Genomic DNA, 7853 nt, shown 5'->3' on the forward strand with positions numbered 1-7853 from the left:
GGAGGTCTTGGTCAAAACTTGGAGAAGAAGGGTATTTATTACCCATTAGCTTTTAGGTGTCAGCCCAGCCTCTAGTACTGTTTAGATCATGATTGGCAGTGGTAGAGAGGCTGCTGGGACGGGTGGCTAGCTCCTAATCTGGTTTGAGAGCTTCGTTGCTTCTTGAGGTGATCTCCAGCGAAAGGCAAAACTGAATGGAGTTTTCCAACTGGCTCAGTTTGCATAAATAGGCTGTTTTAACTGAGACTTCATGTTGGGCTTGGCCATAAGGGCCGAGTGCTTTGGTGAGCCTATGACTTGGTGGTTCTTTTCACTTGGGCCTATCCTTTTGCTTTCTTATTGTGAGGTCTACAAAATGGACAAAACTACTATATATTGCCATGAATTTTTATTCCACATGGACTTTAGTTGTTAGTAAAAATGAAATGTATTCATGAGCTTTAATAAATATTTATGATAGGTTTTGGGTATTAATTTCCATGGTCTTTAAATAATAATTTGAATAGTTTCTCATAACTTTTGCCATGGATTATTTTGTAAATGATATTTTCTTTGGGGTAGTTAAATAATGACCTTGAATATTTCTTAAGAATAATATTTATCATGAGTTTTAAATAGAGGCAATATCCATGGGTTTCAAATAAAATATGGTAACAACCACTATAGTGGAATAATGTGATATTCTCATGGGTTTTTCTATAGATAATCATAATAAGGTGAATAATTATCATGAGTTTTGGAAATAGATATTAAGAATGTATAAGATAAATAATGACCATGGTTTCTTATATAAATTCCATGAGTTTATAATATGGTATAAATAAACAATGTCATGGGTTTAAGATAATCATAACTTTCCATGAGCTTTTATAAGATGATTGCCATAGGTTTTGAAAATAGATAATTGCCATGGATTTCATGGGCTTGTAATATTATAGTAATAGGTTTAAGAACTTAAAGTATTGTTCATTATTGGACTTTTAAGTGAAATAATTATGATATAGTATTTTACTAGGTATTAATAACCTTGGGCTAGCTTTTGATAAAATAGTGCCAAGTAGTTAACTTGAGTTTTTAATAATGCCAACGTAAATTAGGTCTTTGATATTGTCAATGAGAATTGGGCTTTGATATTGCCAACGAGAATTGGGTTTTAAATATTGTCAATAAGAATTGGGTTTTTGATGTTGCTAATGAGAATTGGATTTTAAATATTGCTAATAAGAATTGGACTTTTGATATTGGCAATGTAAATTGGGCTTTTGATATTGCCAATGAGAATTGGGCTTTTAATAAAGAAATTGTCATGGGTTTAAACCATGGGCTTTGATTATGGATTTGAATTCCATTGAAAAAATTGTTTTGTCATGGGTTGAAAACATGGGCTTTGATTATGGATTTGAATTCTATTGATAAAATTGTTTTTCCATGGACTTGAATCGTGGGCCTTTCAAATATTGCCAAGCATAAGTATTCTTAGGCTTTAAATAGAACGAGATGTGTGTATTGGGCTTATAGGGCCGGTTTTGGCCTTAAATAAATAATATTAATAAAATTTGATAAGATATGAGTTTTTTTGAGTTTTTTGTGATAGTTTATGTTATGACCCAATTTAGATAATAAGATATGAAATATTTGTGGTTCACATAATAATTGGGCAAAAAATATTTGTGAAAACCCAATAACTTATTAGTGGTGTTTGAAAATAAATATGTGGTACTTAAATAAAATTAGGTGTAAAAAAAAAGGTACCCTAACAGCTTTTAACAGGCCTCTTTTTTTATTTGATTTGATTGATTAGAAATGATCCTACGGCTATTGCGACCACAGCCCTTTCCCTCCCTTTAGTACCTAGGGAGGTACCACTTGGACCACATGCACAAGTTAACAAGCCATATTTAACAGAGAAATACTTAGGTGCTCTAGGAGCAATGCTCCTTCCTCTCGCATGAGGGGTGGGCTCCACATGTAGGTCCCACCATGGGGCCCACCCCTTGTGTGAGAGGAGGGAGCATTGCCCCTGGAGCATGTAAAAATTACCCTATTTAACATGGCAAGACTTTTACATCTTTCGTAATAAATGCTTATATTGTACATTTATTAAGAAAATAATTCATATACTATATTATTGAAATGAAAACGTGAGATAGGAGTATTTTTAATTATTACAAATGTACATATTTACTAATTGAGGGTTTGAAATATGACATTTTCCCTAATGTTTAGTTGCTTTGACAAAAATCAAAACGTAAAAGAAAATTTAAAAACTTATGCAATAAAAATTATAAAAAAAAAATTAATTGTGCTTAAATTAGTTGAAGTAATAAAATTTTTATGAATTTTTTTTATGAGTATAATAGAATCAATCTATAGTTTCCGCTCTATGATGATTGTTCTTTATTGTTAAGCTAATAGACCAATTGTTTTGGTATAGGCAGGGTTGAAACCCAAATTTCTATTCAACAACAAACAAATTTACTAGTTGAGCTTACTAGAGTCCATAAATATTTATGAATTCAATAAATAAATATGTTCCTATTTTTAATTACATTGATCTTAACAATTTATATCCTAAGATCTTCTAAGGACATGTATTATATGTGCATATGTTTGTGTAACCAATAACATAGTAATTTAAATTTGTGCTATGCAATTAAAAATAGTTTTTTTCTCGAAAAAAAAAAAAGAGTAAATATATTTATTTTCATGTATTAGTTATTTATAGATGGTAGACTAATAATTTATGTGAAATGAAATTTTATGATTATTTTTCTAAGATTTATATAAGAGAGCTTTGTACATTAGGTACAAAATTTATTTTTATTTCTAAAATTTACATAAGATATAATTGATTTGAAATATGAAATTCATGCTCAAATTGAGTTGTTTTGAAAAAAATTGAAACACAATCTACCAAGAGATAACAACAAATTTATCTACACACAATCAAGATATAAAATATAATTTTGTACTTAAATCAGTGGAAAAAAAACTAAATATTTGTCAATTCACTCAAACAATAGGTTCGTATTCTTAATTAATTCTAACACTTTGCACTTTCTTTCAAACTATTACATGTAATAAAATTGAAGTTGATCCCTAAATATTATAACACATAATAAATATTATACATAGGCTACAAGATAATTTCTTTAAAAAATGTTTCTAAATTCATTGCTCATTGCATGGGACATTGGTTAGTTTATATAAAATCACAAATCTCAATCTTCATTCTTTGTTCTGAAAAAAAAAAAAAAAAAAAAAAAAAAACATTGGCACACTCTTTGAAAAGAAAAAGAATTTTCTTTATTTATCCTTCCACCTCATCCTTTTTTTACTTTTGTTTTTTGTTTTTTTTTGTTTTTTGTTTTTTGTTTTTGTTTATGTCAATCTATTAATTGCTTGCCATGTATTAATGAGGTTTATGCATTTATTTCAATGTATTAATTAGCTATAAATGGTGCAATAATTAGAATTTATATAAAATAAATCGATATGGTTATGTTTATAAAATTTGTATAAAAGAAATTATTTAGTATACTTATTTTTGAGTAATGCACATACAAACTTTTACAAAATTTTGTGGGTTCTGGTTAACTCAACTGGTAAAGTCTCTGATAGTTGTATAAGAGATCTGGGGTTCAACCCCCACCTATACCAAAAACTGATTGGTGTCTTGGTCTGATTATAAAAAGCTATCATCAGAGGCAGATGCCATAAGTTAAAACTCTCTCTAAAAAAAAAAACTTCTACAAAATTTTTTATAAACTTTTGACATGAAGAGTGATTATTGGTAAATGAAAAAAGTGATGTTAATGGTAGACCTAAATGAAAACCAATGAAAAGTTGGTCATATCAACAATTTGTAAACATGTTGTATAAAATAGTTTGTAACTGTAGTATTACTCATTATTTTTTCTTTTTGAAATTTTGATAGTCACAACAATGGTGGTGGGAGAATTTGAACCTTAGCCGTTCAAATGAGAAACACTAAAAGGTATTAGTTGAATTACAAGTCAAGTTGCCTATTTAGAACACTTATTATTTAAAAAAAAAAAAAAAACTGGAATATGAAATTATTTCTAAAAATTGAAACAAAATCTATCAAGAGGTAAAAGCAAAATTTAAAAACACATTCACTAAAATGTCTAAAAAATTATTATGCTTAAATTAGTCAAAATAATAAAATATTTATAAATTCAATAAAATAGTTTATTCAAAATTTTAATCATGTTAATCTTAACGATTTACAATTTTCTAACTCCTTTTAATGACTTGTAACAATTGGTTTGATCATGAACCGGTCAATGGTCCGGTCCAGCTAAGTAAAAAAAAGGAAAAATCATTAAAAAAAAAATTGAGAATAATATATATATATATATATTTATTTATAGAAAAAAACAATTATTCTCAATCGGCAAAACTAGGAAGTACATGAGTGGTGAAAATGGTTCCTGTTAGCATAGAAACCGAAGTCTTCATCTAGACAGCGTTGATTTACAACCATAGCGGCAACAGAAATGCTTGTGACAATGTCGACATGAACCGGTCAATGTCGACATGGAATTACAACTATTGCAGACTCATATCATCCCTTCTCTCCACTCAAAAAGCAAGCTTCTTCCTAAACTCTTTCCATATCCACCTACTCTCCTACAACATTCCATTCATTAAACCAACAAAAATAAAATCCTTCTTATTTATGGTTATGGGAGGAGTTAAAATTGATAAGGATTTTACTTTACAAATTTTTGTAAATTTGTAAAATGGACAGTGGGTGGCTAAGCTTATTGTATCCTAGGGACAACGAGCTAATAATCTCTTTGCACCGGTAATACTACTAAGAGAGTGTGAATCGTCTCAAGAGATTGCCCCTCAATCTGTCACCCACTAGCTTATTGTATAGTACTATTTTTGTGTATAAGTACTTCTCATATTCTCCAACATTAACTATGCCATAAAAAATTATATAGAAAAAAATTAATAAAATTATTATTATTATTTAATACTAATTTGATGGTTTATATATTTTTTTCTACTTATTAATATTATTAATATTGTCTAATTCTTTTAGTAAGTATGATAAGTTATTATATATATATTTAATAATTAAAATAATTATAATGTCATCGATTTGACCCTCAATTAGATGTTGTTATAATTAATATGCTATATATTTCACTGACTGTGGTGCTAAAGCAACAGAATTCACATATGCTTTGAAAATGGGGTTCGGTTAGACCAGAAAGCAAATAAAAGGGATATTCTGTTTCTTTCAAAATATTGTCATAATAGTGTAATACAATTACACCAAATTAAAAAGATATGCCTGCCATTTGACAGAAAACTAGGAACTCTCAAGTCCACATGTTCTACCTTTTGGTGCATCAAAAATGAAGTTTGAAAATTTCTTAACATGTTATTGGTCACCCTAAAAACACTCATATACTCTCTAATTAGCAACTCTCTCTCTCTCTCTCTCTCTCTCTCTACATTGCTTGTCTCCACTTATCTCATTTGTCTTTGGTTTCTTCCGCAACAAATCTCAGGTTTTTGGTCTATTAACAATTAAAATTGCAGCTATCAAAGTCAGTACTGCCTTGAAGCCTGCAACCATATTGAACAATGCAAGTCGAGGATCAAAGAGACAAAGACACAAAGTTTGTCATCCTAATCCACTATCAAAGATAACTTTCTGGGTTCCAAATTTGTCATGATCAATGAAAAAAAGGAGGTAACAAGATTCTCTCTCTCTCTCTCTCTCTCTCTCTAAAAATTGTATTTAATAAATTTCTTCGGTTCTGTATTAATGAACATTATTAGCATTTCCATATAATAATATTTGAACCAACAATGCATGATGGTTGTGATTTGCCATTAAATTGGTTTAAATGGGTTGAATAAAGTATTAAAGTAAATATATATATATATATATATATATATATATATTTATAAAAATCATAAATATTTTTTTAATCTAAATCATAAATCTTTTTAAACGCATGAATTCAAATTGATTAGGGGTGTAAAATGTTATTACAAATTCATAACAAATGTGTTTTGGTAGGTCTTCTTGTTAAAATTCATGCAAAACAATGTATACTAAAAATTATTCTTTGTGGATTCTAGTTAGCTCAATTAGTAAAGTCTATGATAGTTGAATAAGAGATTTGGAGTTCAATCTCTACCTAGACCAAAAAGTGGTTAGTGTCTTGGTCTAATGATAAAGAGTTATCATCAAGAGCAGACGCCATATATTGAAACTTAAAAAAAAAAAAAATTTTCTTCTGATCCTTTAAATATATATATATATATATATTTTTTTTTTTTGGGGGAGAATCTCCGATCCTTTAATTTTAATTCTTCAAAATGATATACAACTTTCATTAATTTTTAGATATAAAATTATTATTGGAACCTAAATCCTTGATAATTTTTTTCTCAGGAAAAAAAAAAAATCCTTGATTATTCAACATGGCTTCGTTGAACCTGGTAGAAATATGCGTAAATAGATAATAAAATGGAATCAATTCAAATTGAAGTTTCTTCCTTGATGTCATGTGTCCTTGTTTTCTATTTACACAAATTGATTCCATATTTTCTTTGTATTCCTTGTTTTGCTTCATTCCCATATTTGCTTTCGTGGTAGTTGACGGCCAATTTGATTTCTCGATAAAATTAGCATTGCTAACTTTGTCAACCAAGAGAAAAGAACCTTTCCCAATATATTCACCCATCTATTTTTTGTATAAATCTTCTTCTTTTTTTTTTTTTTTTTTTTTTTTTTTTGGATAGCATTTTGTATAAATCTTCTTACTAATGGAAAATTTAGTGAGAAACAAAACAAAACCTCAAGAAACCTAATGCAATATGAGTGCAACCAAATTGAGCCAATACGTTATATATTGAAAGTAATTGAACTTATATATTATTGAAATATAAATATATATGTGATTGTATGTAAACTACATAGATATCATATTCAATTTTCCCCCTTAAGTCTGTGGAGTTATAGCTATGAAGTCCGTAGAAAGGATTCCGCATTCTTGAATATATGCTTCCGAATATATGCTTCCCGCAAATACCAATTTAAGTAGTCTGAAACAACCTTTCAAGTTTAAAACTTCGTCCAAATTCTAATTTAAATAGTCTGAAGTAACCTTTCAAATTTGTCAATATTGTTTCAGTTAAATATCTTAAAGACTTGGGAGTCACCGACCAAAAAATCTCAATCCCATTTCCATTTATGCTATATCCATGTCTCTATCTATAATATTATTATACAAAGAAAATCAATTTATATAATATAAATTAATAGTCTGGACTTTTTGTTGATTTCTTCTAATTGTTAGAAATCCAATACATTCTCGGATTTGTTTATTTGATTTTATTTTGGTTATTTGGTTTGGTACAATTTATTATTATTTTTTTAAGTACAATTGTACTTTTATATAACTAGGGATAGGCATGGGTTAAGTTGGGTTTGGGTTTTTTTCCCCAAATGATAAAAGTTTGACAAATCCAACCTAATCCATATATAGTATCTGTCAAACCAACCCAGCTGAACCCCTAGAGATTCGAGTTGGGCCATTTTGTCCAGCCTTAATTGTAGAAAAAATGGATTTTTATTTAATTATTTAATAAATTATTGCAATTTACCTTGGAACTAATATGTCAACTTCTTCCTGTCTCAAAATACCAAAATTAAATTGAAATAACAAATTTAAAATAAGTCTCAAATTCAACATAAATGAAATTAACAAATATATATATATATATATATATAGATCGAGAGAGAGAGAGAGAGAGAGAGAGAGAGAATCTAATTTTAAATTAAAAAAAAAAAAAAAAAA

The sequence above is a fragment of the Quercus suber genome, unplaced genomic scaffold, assembly GCF_002906115.3.
Source record: "Quercus suber isolate HL8 unplaced genomic scaffold, Cork oak 2.0 scaffold_954, whole genome shotgun sequence".
Lineage (NCBI taxonomy): Eukaryota > Viridiplantae > Streptophyta > Magnoliopsida > Fagales > Fagaceae > Quercus > Quercus suber.